Source organism: Oncorhynchus mykiss, chromosome 8 (genome assembly GCF_013265735.2).
Source record: "Oncorhynchus mykiss isolate Arlee chromosome 8, USDA_OmykA_1.1, whole genome shotgun sequence".
Classification (NCBI taxonomy): Eukaryota; Metazoa; Chordata; class Actinopteri; order Salmoniformes; family Salmonidae; genus Oncorhynchus; species Oncorhynchus mykiss.
Window position 1 is genome coordinate 19,384,386 of NC_048572.1, and position 20,428 is coordinate 19,404,813.

Here is a 20,428-nt window from a genome sequence, read left to right on the forward strand (position 1 = left end):
AGAGGTATTTGATGTAGCATGGGAGTCTGGAGAGAGATCTCTCTGTCAGTGATGTAGCGCCTTATGGCAGTTGCAATAGAATCATAGTAGGTGGAACGTCACATCGGCACCGTTATGAGATCGTATCAAATAATTTTGTTGATTTCCTTGAAATATCTGTTTTTATCTAATTCAAGAGGATTTTATTTTCCTTTTACGTATATATTTGAAATTCATGCCATTTCAAAGATTTTAATATGGATCTTATGACAGAGCTTACGCTCAGCTCTCAAATGCTCAAATGTTCCCCCTCCTACGGACCTGAAACAAAATGGCATTTGAGCAGTGCCAATTTAACGGAAATGACTCTGTGCTTCCGTCAATGTCAAGTGAAATGACTTTTCATATTGACAAATGACGGCAATGTTACAGGTTGACTGCTCCTCTTTATTTGATATCAAATGAAATAAAATGCCAGTGTGTAATTGAAGAGAATTATGTTTCAGTTAGTGAAAGAGCGGATTAAAAGTAATGACCACGAGAACCCCCTGAAACAACTCATATGGAGCTTCCCAGTTGTACCCTCTCCAATACTGTACATTGGGATCATACTGAGATGTTTGTGTGTGCTTGCATGTGTGAGCAAGTGCACAAGTGCTATGGATGTGTGTGTGTGTTGTCCGTTTGTCTGCCCTGAGGGTCTTTTGCAGTCTCATAAACAGTCTTGACCTGCTTGGACTGGATGTTTTCTCCTGGATTAAGGTCGCTTTCGTGTTTATAAGTCTGAGGTTAGCTTGTGAACCTCATCAGCAAAACATTTGATCTGGGTTTATATGTATTATGGACATAAACACTCACACTTCCATACAACATGTATTTTATTTGAAATAATTAGTAATGATCCATTTATGGTCTGATGTGAACTTGAAAATGTTGCTAGACAGCACATTTTTGCCTGCATAAAGATAGGAAAATTAAAATTTTTATTGGAGGATGAGGACATTTTGTGAAAAAATGCTCTAACCAGTCCCACCTACACAACACCTGTAAAGGAATGTAGCTAATGAGTGGTTATAGATGCAGTACCTTAAATTGAGCCAGTTTGCAGCAACAGGAAATGTGGATTATAATTAATTTACATTTTTGTGGAGGTTGTAAGGAAAAATCAAGTCTGAAATTTCAAAGTGCAAATAACAAACTTAAGAATAGCAAACTTTCAGCAAAGTTCTCCTGCAACAGGGTGATCAAATTAAAATCCTACATCTGCAAACACAACATTCTGCTTTGCTCGTGATTACAATGACTCCATTTAGAGAGAGATAAATTATTCTAAAACAGTTAAATAGCTGTTCTATAAAGACATCTCTGAGTGCTCTGTCCTTTCCTATTTTGTATTCCTAGAAGAAGAGTGGGTTTATTTGACTGGCCTGTGATTGATGTTTATGTTGTGTTTTGATGCAACTTTGACTATGATGATTCTTAGATCCTGTGACAGCGCATTGTTCAAGGCAGTGAATCAAACATTGATTGAATGCACCATGAGTGGATATTCTTCTTGAAGTGCAGCAAGAATTTGAAAGGACCTCAGATGTCACTCACGGTTCAGGCAGCTCACCTTCATTGATACCATGTTGGATTAATGTTGTCTTTAAAAAAAAAAAAATGAATTTGATTCATTTTTAGAATCAACCAGCAATTCAAATCATAGAATGTCTTGTGAACTGAATTTTGTTTAGGCTATTACAGCTACTCTATGCTGAAATAACAATCATTTAGATGATGATGAAGAAGAATACAATGTGTTTTCTGCTCGTTAATAGTCTAGGAACAGATAGGATCTGTGCTTTCAGTGTAATCCTAGAACACTTCAGGACATGTGGAAGTGGCTTCTGCAGTATAACATCACGCTCTGTCAGGCTTCCTGTCTGTCTGACTGTCCGCCTCATATTTTCTCTCCCACTCTTGACGTCTCTGTCTGAACCCAGCTTTTTAAGACGCTAATGAATTACTGATTGCTAAAATGAAAAAAATTGCAAATTACAAGTATCATTATCCTCTATTAAGGAAGTCATTCATTTCTTCGTGCATGTCCACAGATGTAGTTACTAGGGAAACGGTATGTTGTTTCATTAAAGCCTGCTATTCAGTGGTGGGGGCTCTAACCCCCTCTCCTCCCTCTCAAGATTGCATTACAGAGGTCTTAACTGTTCCATAATTGTCTGGTGGCGCTCAATCCCTCATCACTGCATGTGGGACGTGAATACACTTCCAGCCCTTAAAAAAGAAGAAAGGGATAAACAATAGCTAATGGAATGTTTTTTTAACAATAGTTTCAACAAAACAACAAGGTTACTTACCGGTAGGCTCTTTGAGTTGTATTAATCCATATGTCACAGTGGGCTTTGCAAGCCATCACCATTCATGGCCAAATTTGTATTTCATGTTATGGATGGCTGTTTAAGTTGGATTCCTATTTGAGAATATGTATCCATCTTTGGGGCTGTCGTGGTGATGCTGTCCTGGTGTCAGGCCTGTATCGATCTCCTGCAGTATGCGTGCAATGTGAGACTGATGCATGTTGGAGAGCACACACACACACACACACACACACACACACACACACACACACACACACCCGTTTGAGACTAGCTGTTGCAGGGCTGGACAGGTGACCCACCTAGAGGAGTGATTGAATGCCACGACGCTGGGCTTTGGCATTGAGCAGATATAATGTAGAGTCTAAAGGTGCACCCTGCCATGATGATGAATACAGGCAAGATGAAAAATAAATGTTGCTGTATCATTCAATGGGCTGCTGCGTGACCTCTTTAAGATGCACTCTGTCTATTTTCTTTGACCAGACACATTAAGCATCAGGATTAAAGTCTCTAATGTGAACACAGATCTCAAGGACAACTAAACTGTCTGCTGGCATATGTCAGAGCAGGGCCTTCATCACTGTTCCATGAGTTTCAACTACTCACTATCTTGGAGAGCAGGAGTCCCAAAGTAGCCTACAGGCCTAAGCTTATATGTTGTTATATACTGTGTATTTTCCTTGTATACTGGATGAAATGACTGGATGACATTAACTATGTTTATGAGGCATTATAAGCAAGTAATGTTGCATATATCAACTGAGTATTCTAAATGTGAAGCAGATGTTTCAGAACAAACTGGAATCTTTCAAATACACCGATAGTGCTGTATGCTTGTTTATTTTTGACATTGGGGCTGTCAGCGTTTTGAACATGTAGGCCAGACAGACATTCATTTTGAATGCAGGGAAAGGAACCACACTGGGATAACTGTTAGCTGATAGGAGAGAAAGATCCATCTCTTTCTAAGAATCTGGAGCATGACTGCAGACAACCCTGGCTGTGGAGTTGGCATGAATTAGTTTTATCAACTTGAATGAACAATCAGCAGAAGCATAATATGAATGGGAGCAGCATCCACAGTAGTATTGATTGGAGGCTGGAGAAAGCACGGAGAGAAAGAATGAACTCAGCCTTGTCATCCATACTTCACATACCAAACACAGGCCCACAGTCAAAACCCACCCCCTCCTTATTCAATAAAATATGTGTATACAATAGCAGCAGCAGATATCCCTGTAGCTTAGCAATATTAGAAATAAATAGAGAAGCAGTACAGATGTAGGATCTTAATTTGAGCTAGTTTGCTACAGCAGGAAAATATTCCTGCAGCAACAGGAAATGTGAATTATTATGTGGATTATAATTAATGGACATTTTTGTAGGGGTTGATACATTTTTTGTTAAGGTAACCCCAGTCTGAAATTTCTAAATGTAAATTGCAATCTTTATAAGCCTTTTTAAAACTCTGAGATATAATACTACACGTTTGCAAGAAAATTCTCAGCAACAAAAGAGTGATCAAATTGAGATCCAACATCTGTATTTGGGACACAACTGTCTGAACATTTATGCCTCAAATACACCTTGTGTCAGTTAAAAAGGCCAGTGCAATACCAGTATGAGGTCCTTAGCCTTACATAGACATTTTCGTAACACTCATTTTGGGGTTTCTAAAGATGGGTCATTATCCAGCAATAATGTAAAGTATGATAATAGCTGATGATAGTACTTTCTTATTCCTTGATTGTTCCTCCCTCTGTGCCTCTTATGTGAATTTGAAATCTTGACCCCAGTACAGAGCAAAGAAAAATAAAGTAGAATGTAGGGGGGGTCTGTCTTAACCTTCCATATTCAGAGCTCTGTTGTATCTTCTAAGGTCCCCATGTAAGTATCAGCCTCATGAAAGCAATGAGTTCATGTCTCTTTAATCCTAGTCAAATGCCTTGCTTCTTTACTGATATTCACTCCTATGCTTTTAGACTACTGCTCCACTCTAATTAACAGCAAATAGTCCCTGCTGTGTTGAATGTGGTTCTGCAAATGGAGCTAGACACTGTTTATTAAACAGGCTGGGTTATTGGCTTGGTGAGTGAGGAGAAAACTCACAGTATAAAGATGCAGATGGACATTAACCAGATATTGCTTCCAGTTCAAGAAGTCATGGGATACGGTGTGTTTTTTGGAGGTTGTACGGTACCATACTACCTTATAATCTGACCTATAACAGTAAGGCCAGTCTTATTAGACCTAGACCTTCATCGGATGGTGAATGTCAGCGTTACTCGCGTCATAGACTTCCTCATAGGCATCCGTAAAACTTTATTTTCTGCAGCTTGACTTGGATATCAGATGTTCTTCACAGTTCATTTGGCCTGGACATCTGGAGGAATAGCTGGGAGCCATTTTGGAGCAATGGGCCCAGTCTTTGATATAGACTCAGTCAGTGTTCGCTTTCCATACAGATGCATAACAGAATAGGGGACAACATGAATCTCTCTCTCGCTCTCTCTCTCTCATGCTCTCGCTCCTCCTCTCGCTCTCACTCTCGCTCTCTCTCTCGCTCTTCCTCTCGCTCTCGCTCTTGCTCTCTCTCTCTCTCTTGCTCTCGCTCTCTCTCTCTTGCTCTCGCTCTCTCTCTCTTGCTCTCGCTCTCTCTCTCTCTCTTGCTCTCGCTCCTCCTCTCGCTCTCTCTCTCTCTCATGCTCTCGCTCCTCCTCTCGCTCTCTCTCTCGCTCTTCCTCTCGCTCTCGCTCTTGCTCTCTCTCTCTCTCTTTCTCTCGCTCTCTCTCTCTTGCTCTCGCTCTCTCTCTCTTGCTCTCACTCCTCCTCTCGCTCTCGCTCTCTCTCTCTCTCTCTTCCTCTCGCTCTCGCTCTCTCTCTCTCTCTTGCTCTCGCTCTCGCTCTCTCTCTCTCTTGCTCTCGCTCCTCCTCTCGCTCTCGCTCTCTCAGAACCAAGTACGGCTCCCTTTTATCCACTCCCCCTTGGATATGTTTCATCTACGTTCCCATTGAAACTCCTCTGAACTAACGGCCCCATACTGTATTTTAATTTGAAAGCTGAAACCGTTGTGGCGGTTTATGTCTGTTTTTTTATTTTTATGGAGTGGCAGAGATGCATCAAACACCGGCCTTGATTGTGACATGATGTCGCAGCTATTCCTACCATTGCCAGATTGGAAATCTCTCCCGTTGGGGTCGTATTTCTGCCAATGCTTGACATCAACAGTTCTGTATGTATGAAGGATGCTGTCCCTCACTCCCTCCCTCTACAGTACCATGAGCTAGGGGAGACTGTGGGTATAAACCTGATGGACCGGGGCTCTACTATGTATTCTCATACTGGCTGAGTCTCATTTCCCTCTCGGTGAACTCTGAGTCAGACCTGTCACACTGGCCTGGGTCCTTGCTGTCCGGTATCTTTGGGATGTCCAACTCATACAACTCCCCATTTGACGTGGAAATGTAAATGCTTAAGGTTAGGGTTAGGTAAGGGTTAAGGTTAGGGTAAGGGTTAAGGTTAGGGTTTGTGGTATGGATGTCCCAAGGATTCTGGATAGCACTAACCCACTGGTGCCTATTCACCATAGGACTCCATTTATGTTACAACAACGGCAGTGAAGGAAGCCACAAAATGTTCATGAAATTGGTCAGATAGCCTTGTATTGTCTTTATAACAGCTAGATTTACAATATGGCTCTGATAGTATTGAATTGTCAATGTTACAGATATATATAGCTACTGTATGTACAGTGTAATATTATTAAGTAGATAATTTTTCCCAATCCTCTTCCCTCAGGTCTGTTCCCAGCTGTACTGAACCTGGCCTCCAATGGTGGAGATCCACAACAACCTGTGGAGAGACAAATCAGAGATGTACAGCAAACTAGTGGAGCACGTCCCTGGACAGCAAGTCAGGAACACGCAGTGCCTCATCTGCAACAACAACAGTGAGAGACCATTTGGTAACTATCACTATTATACTGTACCTACTGCATACAGTACAACTCCACTTTGTACTGTATCAGCTTTATTCATACTGTACAGTAGGATTAAGAGTGTGGAATACTGTATACAACCACGTTCAGCAAAGATTTAGAGAATCAATTTGCACATTGCCCTCATCAAAGCGCATCACTGCGATCATCATTTATCTATTCCAAAATCAATGGGCTCAGCCTATGAAATATAAGTGGCCTGAGATTGCTGAGGGGGGACTTTGAAGAGCTCTGACTTGTGGTTCTGTAAGCACAGCCTGCGTTGGTGAGCATATCTCACCAACTAACTGAGGACACATCTTACTGTGTAAATCACAACAGTGTGCTGTGTGTACACAGAGAGGAGACATGCAACCTCTTCTCACAGCCACTTTTGACTTAGGCTGTGAGTTGTAATTACTATCTGATAGAGAAAATCAGTCAGATGAACTGGTGCAGATAAACTTTGCAAATATATCCTAAAATATAATACATTTTTTCAAGAAACAAGTATCCTCAATACAGTTGAATTCGGATGTTTACATACACTTATGTTGGAGTCATTAAAACTTGTTTTTCAACCACTCCACACATTTCTTCTGAACAAACTATGGTTTTGGCAAGTCGGTTAGGACATCTACTTTGTGCATGACACAAGTAATTATTCCAACAATTTGGACAGATTATTTCACTTATAATTCACTGTATCACAATTCCAGTGGGTCAGAAGTTTACATACACTAAGTTGACTATGCCTTTAAACAGCTTGGAAAATTCCAGAAAATTATGTCATGGCTTTAGAAGCTTCTGATAGGCTAATTTACATAATTTGAGTCAATTGGAGGTGTACCTGTGGATCTATTTCAAGGCCTACCTTCAAACTCAGTGCCTCTTAGCTTGATATCATGGGAAATCGAAAGAAATTGTAGACCTTCACAAGTCTGGTTCATCCTTGGGAGCAATTTCCAAACGTCTAAAGGTACCACGTTCATCTGTACAAACAATAGTACACAAGTATAAACACCATAGGACAACGCAGCTGTCATACCGCTCAGAATGGAGACACGTTCTATCTCCTAGAAATGAACGTACTTTAGTGCGAAAAGTGCAAATCAATCCCAGAGCAACAGCAAAGGACCTTGTGAAGATGCTGGAGGAAACAGGTACAAAAGTATCTATAGCCACAGTAAAACGAGTCCTATGTCGACATAACCTGAAAGGCCGCTCAGCAAGGAAGAAGCCACTGCTCCAAAACCACCATAAAAAATAGCCAGACTACGGTTTGCAATTACACATGGGGACAAAGATCATACTTATTGGAGAAATGTCCTCTGGTCTGATGAAACAAAACTGTTTGGCCATAATGGCCATCGTTATGTTTGGAGGAAAAAGAGGGAGGCTTGCAAGCCGAAGAACTGTCACGACTCCCACCGAAGGTGGCTCCTTTTCCTGTTCGGGCGGAGCTCGGCGGTCGTCGTCACCGGTCTACTAGCTGCCACGATCCCCTTTTCCTTTTCTGTTGATTTTGTCTTATTGGTTACACCTGTTTCTTGTTTGGGTTTTGGTTTTTGTTAGGGCTGTTTCAGCAGGTTATGCCTGCCTGCTTTTGTGCGGGCTTGTTTCTATGTTCGTTTTATGGATGTTTGGGTCCTGTTTTGGGGCCGGTCATTGTATGAGCCTGGTGTTTTGGTGTGACCTTTTCTGTCACCGGAATAAATACGGTTGTGCTAAACCCTCTGCTCTCTGCGCCTGACTCCACACCCACTACTCCTAGACTGTGAAGAACAGGGGTGGCAGCATCATGTTGTGGGGGTGCTTTGCTGCAGGAGGGACTGGTGCACTTCACAAAATAGATGGCATCATGAGGTAGGAAAATTATGTGGATATATTGAAGCAACATCTCAAGACATCAGTCAGGAAGTTAAAGCTTGGTCGCAAATGGGTCTTCCAAATGGACAATGACCCCCAAGCATGCTTCCAAAGTTGTGGCAAAATGGCTTAAGGACAACAAAGGCAAGGTATTGGAGTGATCACAAAGCCCTGACCTCAATCCCATAGAAAATTTGTGGGCAGAACTGGAAAAAGCATGTGCGAGTAAGGAGGCCTACAAACCTGACTCAGTTACACCAGCTCTGTCAGGAGGAATGGGATAAAATTCACCCAACTTATTGTGGGAAGCTTGTGGAAGGCTGCCTGAAATGTTTGACCCAAGTTAAACAAATGAAAGGCAATGCTACCAAATACTAATTGAGTGTATGTAAACTTCTGACCCACTGGGAATGTGATGAAAGAAATAGAAGCTGAAATAAATCATTCTCTCTACTATTATTCTGACATTTCACATTCTTAAAATAAAGTGGTAATCCTAACTGACCTAAAACAGGGAATTGTTACTTGGATTAAATGTCAGGAATTGTGAAAAACAGAGTTTAAATGTATTTGGCTAAGGTGTATGTACTGTACACTTCCGACTTCAACTCTACATCTTTGGTTGTGTCCCAAATAGGGTTGGACTGTGTCCCAAATATCTCCCTATTCTTTTTATAGTGCACTACTTTTGAACAGGACCCATAGGGCTCTGGTCAAATGTAGAGCACTATGTAGGGAATAAGGGGTCATTTGGGACGCATCTCAAGCCTCCATGAACCAACTAAGCAGTGTAGGTTAGAGTCCAGGGAGCAGGCAGCACAGATATCAGAAAGACTGACGGACCAGACAGACAGACAGACAGACAGACCTTGTTCAGTAATTACACAAGTCTTTCAGAAAGGTCATTGCTCTGTAAATGCTTTTAGACAATAATTATTGGCGAAGAGGGCTTCCTGTCTGGAAGAAAAGAGAAGAAATGGACTCGTCATCATTTATCTTGTCTCATCGTTCTATAATGAGACTTTCATTTTTCTGGTAATTTCAGGTCTGACTGAAAGGACATTTTTGTTAATTTACATTTAGCTTGTCATTGTGGGCACTCCTGATATGAAATACTATACATTCCCACCATATTAGTACGTCATTAGGGAGAGACAATGTTTGAGTCCATATTTTCCTCATCCACATCTTACAACTGCATGCCTGGTGAGTAATTAGCCATGTAAGAATCACCCTGAACATGACCATGTTATAAGCAGATTCGTACTCCTTATTGTGAATCAATTGGAAATGCATTAAATGAATGATTTATCTCATAAATGGTAGACAAACTATTAAACTGCGTAATCAAGAGGGCAACTTTAATAATTTAATGCTCCATAAGCAACGTTTCCTCATTAGCAGGCTCCTTACAGTTTCCATGGTTTCTAACTAGCACTGAAATGTCAGAAATAAGTAGCCTATGATTGAGAGTGTTCAATCATCTGATATCCAGCAGCTCTTAAGTGACAAGTCACACGCTAACTCATTGCTCCTATCTTCAAACACTGTCTCCTTAATTATAATGCTTTGTTTCATCTCATTGTTATTCCTAGAGCACCACCCGATTGAATATGCCATCGATGGGACTAACAGATGATGGCAGAGCCCCAGCATTAAGAACGGCATGGACTACCATTACGTCACTATCACTCTGGATTTACAACAGGTAGGCCCAGATCTGTTAGTGCTGTACAGCTAACTCCTCTGGTCGTTGTCTGGCATGACAATAACCATAGGAGTTGGCAAGATGGCACAAACAGATCTGGGACCAGGCTCACTGTAAATCCTATTGAAACTGTAAAGCCACTTGTCAGCCAAGTTCCCAGACCAGGTCCACAGTGTAGCTTAATTGACTTGGCAGCCTTATGTGATACATAATCACACGTTTGTTTAGTCCGGTTTGGATAGAGTGTTTGTAAAGATGCTGGCTGTAGACTTTGAAATGCTATGAGATATTATGTGTAACTCATCATATGAGATGCACAAGTGGCTGGGAAGAGGGTTGTTGTAGTTGAACTGTGTGTAACCCCATGGCTGTGTAACTCTATCTGAAAAAACAGTTATGGATTTCAAGCTCTCTCAGGAGAGGAACAGTACCACTGAATCACACCAACATTAGTTGTGTTTCCATATTCCCTCTGTCAATTACTTGACATGAAAAATAAATGAAAAGTTTCATACAAATATTTTCTTGGACACTGACACTACAGCGATCACTTTCTAAAATTGCTATGTTTTTCTTACCAGCAAACCGCCCACTTCGTTGCACTCTTGCTCAACACAATATCTCAGTTGCAGTGAAAATGGGATTTAGGCTAAGAGTGCAGCCATCCTTAGAACAGTTTGAGATGATAACTAGCGGAAACATAGCATGAAGGTAGTTGTGTTTATGCCCATCATTATTTCAATTGACACACTTGAGAGGGTGTCTGGACTGCTGATTTCTTCCTTGTGTACCCTTTAAGCATATGTGTTCCGTAAGAGACTGCACTTCCTCATATCAGCATGATGTCTCTGTAATGACTCCTCTACTATTGACCTACAACAGGAAATTATTCAAACCAATGGAGACTCTCTGAATACAATACAGCAGCTGGATCTCTGTGACTTCTGGGTTTAAGGGCTGGTAGTGTGTGTGTGTGTGTGTGTGTGTGTGTGTGTGTGTGTGTGTGTGTGTGTGTGTGTGTGTGTGTGTGTGTGTGTGTGTGTGTGCATGTGCGTCTATTCATGTGTGTGTGTGTATGCTTGCGTGTGAGAGAGCAAGAGAGAGAGAGGAACAAAAGGAGGGGGATCCTGAGGCTAGATTGTGATTAGTTTGGTACTGGGTATGGTAACTCAGCCTTCCTCCCAAGGCCTCTGATATGATCAGGGGTGAGCGTGAAGACGTGGCCCCGCTCCCAGCGCCTCCACGGCTGGTGATTCATGGGAGTTTGTCTCTGGCTGAGTTATTATGCTTAGGGTCAGAGTGTGGCTCTCAGTAGACGCAGGGGAAGGGTCCCTGTCTGTGTCTGTCTCTTTCCCTTCCAGGAAATAGACATGCAAACATGTCTCCTTCATCAACCTGTCATGTTACACAGGAGACGAGAGCAGGGTCACTCCGGAATTAATGAAAGTGTCACTTACACTGTTGAATTAAATATACAATGAAACAAAGTTGGGACCCTGGAATAAAAAAAATAGAGATGGATGAAAGGGATCAGATTATGTGGAAAAAATCTCTGGTTATTCTACCAGGAGTAAGCAACCAAAGACGGAATGCGTAACATAGCAACTAGAATATGAACAGTAGAGAAAAGTACGTAATTTAATTTAATGCACATCCAGTTGAAGTCAGAAGTTGACATACACCTTAGCCAAATTGTCACATTCTGACCGTTATTTCCTTTGTTTTGTCGTTATTTAGTATGGTCAGGGTGTGAATTGGGGTGGGCAGTCTATGTTTGTTTTTCTATGATTTTGGGATTTCTATGTTTCGGCCTAGTATGGTTCTCAATCAGAGGCAGGTGTCGTTAGTTGTCTCTGATTGAGAATCATACTTAGGTAGCCTACGTTTCACTGTTTGTTTGTGGGTGTTTGTTTCCGTGTCTGTGTTTTTCACCACACGGTACTGTTTCGGTTTTGTCATTTCACGTATTCATTTATTGTTTTTGTATTTCGTAGTGTTCAGTGTTTTTGTTATTAAAAACGATATGGACACATACCACACTGTGTTTTGGTCCGATCCCTGCTACTCTTCAGACGAAGAGGAGGAAAACCCTTACAGAAACACCCACCAACCAAGGACCAAGCGGCGTGGTAACAGACAGAAGCAGCAGCAGCGGCCAGCATCACAAGACTCCTGGACTTGGGAGGAGATTTTGAACGGAGAAGGACCCTGGGCACAGGCTGGGGAATATCGCCGCCCCAAAGCAGAGCTGGAGGCAGCGAAAGCTGAGTGGCGGCGATATGAGGAGGCAGCACGGCAGCGCGACAGGTACGAGAGGCAGCCCCCCCAATTTTTTGGGGGGGGGAGCACACGAGGAGGAGTGTGGCTAAGCCAGGTAGCAGACCTGAGCTCACTCCTCGTGCTTATTATAAGCAGCGCATTACTGGTCAGGCACCGTGTTATGCGGTTAAGCGCACGGTGTCGCCAGTATGTGCCCATAGCCGGTGCGCTATAGGGCAGCCCCCCGAAAGTGTCATGCGAGTGTGGGCATCCAGCCAGGAAGTATGGTGCCTGCTCCGCGTGTCTGGTCGCCGGTACGCCGTTTCGGTCCAGGGTATCCTGTATCTGCGTGCTGTGTCTCCGGGGCGTTGGGAGGGTGCAGTGCGTCCTATGCCTGCGCTCCGCTCATGCTGGGCAAATGTGGGAGTGGAGCCTAAGGGAGAGGTGCACGTAGTAGGCACTAGATCTCCAGTGCTTACCCACAGCCCGGTTCAATCTGTGCCTGCACTCTGGAGGGTCCAGGCTAGAGTATTTATCCAGCCTCGGGGAGTGGTGCCAAGGCTGCGCACCAGAGCTCCAGTGCTCCCCCACAGCCCAGTCCTTCAGGTGCCTCCTCCTAACACCAAGCCTCCTGGAGGTCTCCCCAGCCTGGTGGGTCCTGTGGCAGCCTCACGCACCAGGCTGTCTCTCTGTCTCCTCCCTACAGGTGCTCCCGTCTGTCCAGAGCTGCTAGAGTCTCCTGTCTGTCCAGAGCTGCTAGAGTCTCCCGTCTGTCCAGAGCTGCTAGAGTCTCCCGTCTGTCCAGAGCTGCTAGAGTCTCCCGTCTGTCCAGAGCTGCTAGAGTCTCCCTTCTGTCCAGAGCCGCTAGAGTCTCCCTTCTGTCCAGAGCCGCTAGAGTCTCCCGTCTGTCCAGAGCCGCTAGAGTCTCCCGTCTGTCCAGAGCCGCTAGAGTCTCCCGTCTGTCCTGAGCCGCCAGAGCCGGCAGTCTGTCATGAGCCGCCAGATCCGCCAGTCTGTCATGAGCCGCCAGATCCGCCAGTCTGTCATGAGCCGCCAAAGCCACCAGTCTGTCATGAGCCGCCAGAGCCGGCAGTCTGTCATGAGCCGCCAGAGCCGCCAGTCAGCTTGGAGCCGCCAGTCAGCCAGGAGCTGCCAGAGCCGCCAGTCAGCCAGGAGCTGCCAGAGCCGCCAGTCAGCCAGGAGCTGCCAGAGCCGTAAGTCAGCCAGGAGCTGCCAGAGCTGCATGACACGCCGGCGATGCCAGAATCGCCCTTCACTCCGGAGCTGCCAGAGTCGTCTTTCACCCGGCGCTGCCGGAGTCTCCCGCCTGTCCGGCACTGCCGGTATCTCACGTCCACTCGGGACCCATTTCTAGGGTCCCCAGTCCGAGGTCGGCGGCGAGGGTCGCCGTGGTTAGGAGGCCACGGAGGCGGACAATGAGGTGGAGAAAGACTGTGGTGAAGTGGGGTCCACATCCCGCGCCAGAGCCGCCACCGCGGACAGACGTCCACCCAGACCCTCCGCTATAGGTTCAGGTTTTGCGGCCGGAGTCCGCACCTTTGGGGCGGGGGTCACGTTCTGACCTTTATTTCCTTTGTTTTGTCATTATTTAGTATGGTCAGGGCGTCAGTTGGGGTGGGGAGTCTGTTTGTCTTTCTATGATTTAGAAATGTCTATGTTTCGACTTAGTATGGTCAGAGGCAGGCAGGCTCAATCAGAGGCAGGTGTCGTTAGTTGTCTCTGATTGAGAATCATACTTAGGTAGCCTGGGTTTCACTGTTTGTTTGTGGGTGTTTGTTTCCGTGTCTGTGTTTTTCACCACACGGTACTGTTTCGGTTTTGTCATTTCACGTATTCGTTTATTGTTTTTGTATTTAGTAGTGTTCAATGTTTTTGTTATTAAAAACGATATGGACACATACCACACTGTGTTTTGGTCCGATCCCTGCTACTCTTCAGACGAAGAGGAGGAAAACCCTTACACGCTGCGTTTTGGTCCGTCCGTGCTACACCTCCTCTTCAGACGAAGAGGAGGAAAACCCTTACACAAATACATTTAAACTCAGTATTTCACAATTCCTGACATTTAATCCTAGTAAAAATTCCCTGTTTTAGGTCAGTTAGGATCACTACTTTATTTTAAGAATGTGAAATGTCAGAATAATAGTAGAGAGAATGATTTATTTCAGCTTTTATTTCTTTCATCACATTCCCAGTGGGTCAGAAGTTGACATGCATTCAATTAGTATTTGGTAGCATTACCTTTCAATTGTTTAACTTGGGTTCAAACGTTTCGGGTACCCTTCCACAAGCTTCCCACAATAAGTTGGGTGAATTTTGGCACATTCCTAATGACAGAGCTGGTATAACTGAGTCAGGTTTGTAGACCTCCTTGCTCGCACACGCTGTTTTCAGTTCTGCCCACAAATTTTCTATGGGATTGAGGTCAGGGCTTTGTGATGGCCACTCCAATACCTTGCCTTTGTTGTCCTTAAGCCATTTTGCCACAACTTTGGAAGTATGCTTGGGGTCATTGTCCATTTGGAAGACTCATTTGCGAGCAAGCTTTAACTTCCTGATAAATGTTTTGAGATTTTGCTTCAATATAATCACAATTTTCATACCTCATGATGCCATCTATTTTGTGAAGTGCACCAGTCCCTCCAGCAGCAAAGCACCCCTACAACATGAAGTTGCCACCCCCGTGCTTCACAGTTGGGATGGTGTTGGGATGGTGTCCTTCGGCTTGCAAGCCTCCTCTTTTCCTCCAAACATAACGATGGTCATTATGGCCAAACAGTTCTATTTTTGCTTCATCAGACCAGAGGACATTTCTCCAAGAATTACAATCTTTGTCCCCATGTGCAGTTGCAAACCGTAGTCTGGCTTTTTATGGCGGTTTTGGAGCAGTGGCTTCTTCCTTGCTGAGCGGCCTTTCAGGTTATGTCGATATAGGACTCGTGGGATTGATTTGCACTCTTCACACTAAAGTATGTTCATTTCTAGGAGACAGAACGTGTCTCCATCCTGAGCGTTATGACGGCTGCGTTGTCCTTTGATGTTTATACTTGTGTACTATTGTTTGTACAGATGAACGTGGTACCTTCAGACATTTGGAAACTGCTCCCAAGGATGAACCAGACTTGTGGAGGTCTACAATTTCTTTTGATTTCCCGTGATATCAAGCTAAGAGGTACTGAGTTTGAAGGTAGGCCTTGAAATACATCCACAGGTACACCCCCAATTGACTCAAATTACGTCAATTAGCCTATCAGAAGCTTCTAAAGCCATGACATCATTTTCTGGAATTTTTCAAGCTGTTTAAAGGCACAGTCAACCTAGTGTATGTAAACTTCAGACCCACTGGAATTGTGATACAGTGAATTATAAGTGAAATAATCTGTCTGTAAACAATTGTTGGAAAAATGACTTGTGCCATGCACAAAGTAGATGTCCTAACCAACTTACCAAAACTATTGTTAACAAGAAATGTGTGGAGTGGTTGAAAAACGAGTTTCAATGACTCCAACATAAGTGTATGTAAACGTCCGACTTCAACTGAAATAAACGTGGAATTTACCCAAATACTGTATCTGAGTGGTAATTATGCAGACAGAGAGAGTCTCACTGAGGGCATCAAGCTTCCATAAATCATACCTGCCCATGTTTAGTTAACGATTGAAATCTGACACAAGAAGTGTCGAGGTAGCAATTTTGCAATGCTAATTTTGCCTTGCTCATCTCTGTCCGGCCTTTCACAGCGGTGATGGAATCACTTTAACTATACACATTGTCCCGGCTCAAACTGTTTTGCAGATTATGGAGTTTAAAGGAGATTAGATTTAAGTAAAACAGTTATGTAATGTCCCATATGACATGAAGAGTAAACAATTGCAGAGATAATAGGCCTACTTCTTATATGGCCAATATACCATGGCTAAGGGCACAACGCAACGCAGAGTACCTGGATACAGCCATTAGTCATGGTATATTGACCATATATTGTACCACAAACCCTCGAGGTGTCTTATTGCTATTTGTCACGAATCTCGCCGAAGATGGTGCCTCTTCCTTTTCGGGCGGCGCTCGGCGGTCGTCGTCGCAGGCCTATTAGCTGCCATCGATTCCCTTTCCGTTTGTTTCTGTTTATTGGGTTTAATTGGGTACACCTGTTTTGAGTTAGTGTTTGTTTGTAGGCTATTTAAGGCCGCTGGGTATTTGTGCGGGCTTGTTTTCTGTTATCTAGTGTATGAGTGTTATCAGTATTTTTCCAGACAGTTTTAGTCCGTTGTATTTTGGGACGGGTTGTTTCATGCGCCCTGGTGTTTTGCATGTCGTGGCTCCACAGTCTATGGAATAAAATATCCACGTACTGAATTACCTGCTCTCTGCTTGACTCCTCCACTCACCACTGTTAGAAGTTGTAACACTATTATAAACTGGTTACCAACATAATTAGATTTACACAGTAAATATAAATGTTTTTTTCATACCCATGGTATATGGTCTGATATACCACAGCATTTAGCCAATCAGCATTCAGGGCTCGAACCACCCAGTTTATAATGAGGGTTATATACCAAGGTTCTACTATTGCTATTTCACCATGAATATGGATTAATCAGTAGTTGCATGCAGTAGATATTGATTGAGAATAATTTAATTGATATCCTCTGATGCCAACCGTAAACACCCAACATCCATTTTGTGTTTTGCCTTTATGGCCCTTTTTACAACAACATTTGTCACAAAGGTCTTTACAGTAACCCGGCCTAGAGCCCAAAAGGGCAAGCAAGCAGAAGTACAGGGGCAAGGAACAACTCCCTATTAAAATCTGTCACTCCCTCCCTCATGGTTGGGCTAGCTTTGTCCATGGCCCTGTATGCAAAGTGTTTTCGCCATCAGTGTCCTGTAAAATGTAATCCTATTTGTGCTCCATTCAGGCACATTTCCCCGGCGGCCAGTCACTGTGCTTGCTGTCATCTCCTGCGGTAAATGAGTCTGTGCTGTTGGCGCTGTTGGTGATGTGTGTGAACGTATCGTTATCGCCCGTGACATCAGCACTCTCATTTCCCCCTCGTTATCCAGGAGCCCATGCTGGAGTGGAAATCTGAATAATGACAGACACTGTTGGAGGCGTGTGTGTGTGTGTGTGTGTGTGTGTGTGTGTGTGTGTGTGTGTGTGTGTGTGTGTGTGTGTGTGTGCGCGCGCGCGTGTGTCTTGGCGTCTGGGCCACTTTTCGATTAGACTGGGAATTGTAGTCATTATGCCCTGTATTTTTGCCCAGTTTGACTGACGTGGTCCAATCAGTTATTAGTTGATGTTCCAAAGGCTTTAGCGCAGACTCTCCGATGGAGATCTGATCAGGAGCATAAATATTATGGAACATTTTGGTATGTTTTTGTGTCTGATAATATGAAAAGACCCAAATAAAAAATATGAAATCCACATGGACATCCTTCGATCATGCTGTATGTCTAAGTCAGAGAAAAGATGTGTCATTCATACACAGGACGTGAGCACAGAGGTCATGTTTGAATTATATTATATATGACAGCTAACTAATCACATACTCTACATGACAGATACTTGGCATGCTATTTGTAGACATGGAGGTGTTTTGTCAGTGAGTGGCTCTGGACTTAGTTTGAAATACAACTCAGGTGTTAGCTATGTATTGTAGGGATTATTCTTTGCACCTTTGGGCACACAGAACAAACCCACACCATGGACCTCTGGAAGTTTTACTTCTACTTTACATTACACACTACTGGTATTCCCTTGTCATGTATGCTCTACATTCAGATTCTTTATAGCGACTTTTAGGAACAGCAAACCTCCTCTGACTTCATTTTTTATCAAAACAAAGAATATGTGCAAACAAACAAATATCTCCCAAATCGGCCAAAATCGTTTATTTTTCTGCGTCGTTGGGAGACAAGGGCGGCAGGGTAGCCTAGTGGTTAGAGCATTGGACTAGTAACCAGAAGGTTGCAAGTTCAAATCCTTGAGCTGACAAGGTACAAATCTGTCATTCTGCCCCTGAACAGGCAGTTAACCCACTGTTCCTAGGCCATTATTGAAAATAAGAATTTGTTCTTAACTGACTTGCCTAGTAAAATAAAGGTAAAAAAAGGAAACATTTAGGTGGAATGTCACCTTTCCCCTGTGCTTCCTGTTTTTCTTGAGGAGCTGTCATTTACTGCTTGATGAAATTCATATGTCCTTCGAGGGTACAGTACTGTACGTATTCCCATCATCCAGTCTTTTATTTCCAAGATCTAGTCTTTTCAGCTATTCAGTGGTGGAGTACCTGAGGGCAGATCAGCTTTGGCTGTCTCTGAATGTACCAGAACGGAGATAAAGCATGTACATAAGTTGTTCCATTGGAAACGTCAACGGAAGGACTCCATATTGTAGAGAATACTGTACAGGAGTGGAGACCTCATAAGGATAATCTTGACCATGCTCCCTGACAGGATTGTTTATTTCAGTGTCTGGTTTTCCTATCAAACACGACTAAACTGACTTACACTTGTCTATGAATGTGTCAGTGTCGTATTGAACGAGCAGATGTGTTTTCTTAATTAACCTGAATATGAAACTTCTCATATGAATCTCGGGGTCAACACACATAAAATAAGATATAAATATTTACAAAAAAAAGAAAACATAACAAATGGATGGACTTTCAAGATTCAATTACTTTTATAAGCTAAGCTTCTGAGTTATATCTGAATTCTACTTCCCTCTAAGGTGTACCAGATAGCATATTTGATCCTGAAGGCTGCCAACTCCCCCAGGCCAGGTAACTGGGCGCTGGGGCGTTCTCCGGACGGGGTGACCTTTACCCCCCTGGCAGTACTACGCCATCACAGACACCAAGTGCCTTAACCGATTCAACATTCTGCACCGCACCGAACCGCCATCTTACACCCGCGACGATGAGGTTATCTGCACTTCTTTCTACTCCAACCCCTGGAGAATGGAGGGGTCAAGGGTCAGCATATAGCATCACTGAAAGGGCATAGGGGTCAGCAGTGGCGTAACAGCTACTTTTATTTAACTAGGCAAGTCAGTTAAGAACAAATTCTTATTCACAATGACAACATATCCCGGCCAAATCCTAACCCGGATGACGCTGGGCTGCCCTATGGGACTCCCAATCAAGATCGGTTGTGATACATCCCGGAATCGAACAAGGGTCTGTAGTGACGCCTCTATATGCAATGCCTTAGACCGCTGAGCCACTCGGGAGCTACAGGGACTCATTTTTAAAGTAGATATGATTATATTTGTTGAGCACTTCAAATTGCAATCCAATTTCAATTCAAATGCACAACATAAAACGTTGATTCCATTTAACTGTAATATATTAGATTCAACCATGGCCCACATGAAATAAGACCACCAGCACATTTATTCACTTGCTTCAATAGACATGTATGGAAGCCATTTGCTGCTAACATTTGATTGCCAGCTACATTAGTATTTAAGTGCTGTGGTGGTTTAATTAAATTACATCAGTCAGCTTTGAAGTCACTCACCAGCTTCTCACAATGAAATGTACATTTAGTGATTTAAGTTGTGATCAATACAGCTGCCTTAACATTATACATCTTGTTTACAAGTTAGGCATACAGTCTAGGCACATGACACATTTTATTTCCTGGTGTGCTGGTTTCCATATTTGTTTTCATTGAGGATTTGGATAAAGAAAGCCTACCTCACACAAATAAATATACACACATCAACACACGCTCACTATGCAAACAGCAACATTGCCTTGATCAGCTGTGTATCGGAGCAACTCCTTTTAATTGTGAGAACTGATCGCACAGTCTGCTCCCACTGACAGTAATGAAGCAGTACAGTCAGTACCCCCCCCCCCCCACACACACACACACCCCACCCCAACCCCACCCCACCCCCACCCCCACCCCCAGGTCTGCTCAGACAATCAGGAGCTCCTGTCATCCTGCTCCTTTTAGATAGTGACAGAAAGCGTAAAGCGTGATCACAGCGAAATCCTAATGAGTCGTAGGCGGGTGTCAAAGCATCGCAGATCTTATATTGAAATGTCACTCTCTCCGACTTCTTCAAAAACAACCAAGCTAACCACACAGCCTTAATTAGCAACCAGACACGGTTAACCCTTCATAGCTGCAAGCCAATCACTTTTTTTCTTACTAGGTCCATTAATAATGTATTTTATTCTTACCACAGCAATCGAGTGCTGTAAATGTTGTTATGGGGC

At 43.5% G+C, this 20,428-nt stretch overlaps 1 pseudogene; it reads left to right on the top strand.

Annotated features, from left to right (window-relative positions):
- LOC110529202 overlaps positions 1–20,428 on the top strand; it is a 162,296-nt pseudogene that overhangs the window by 9,613 nt on the left and 132,255 nt on the right.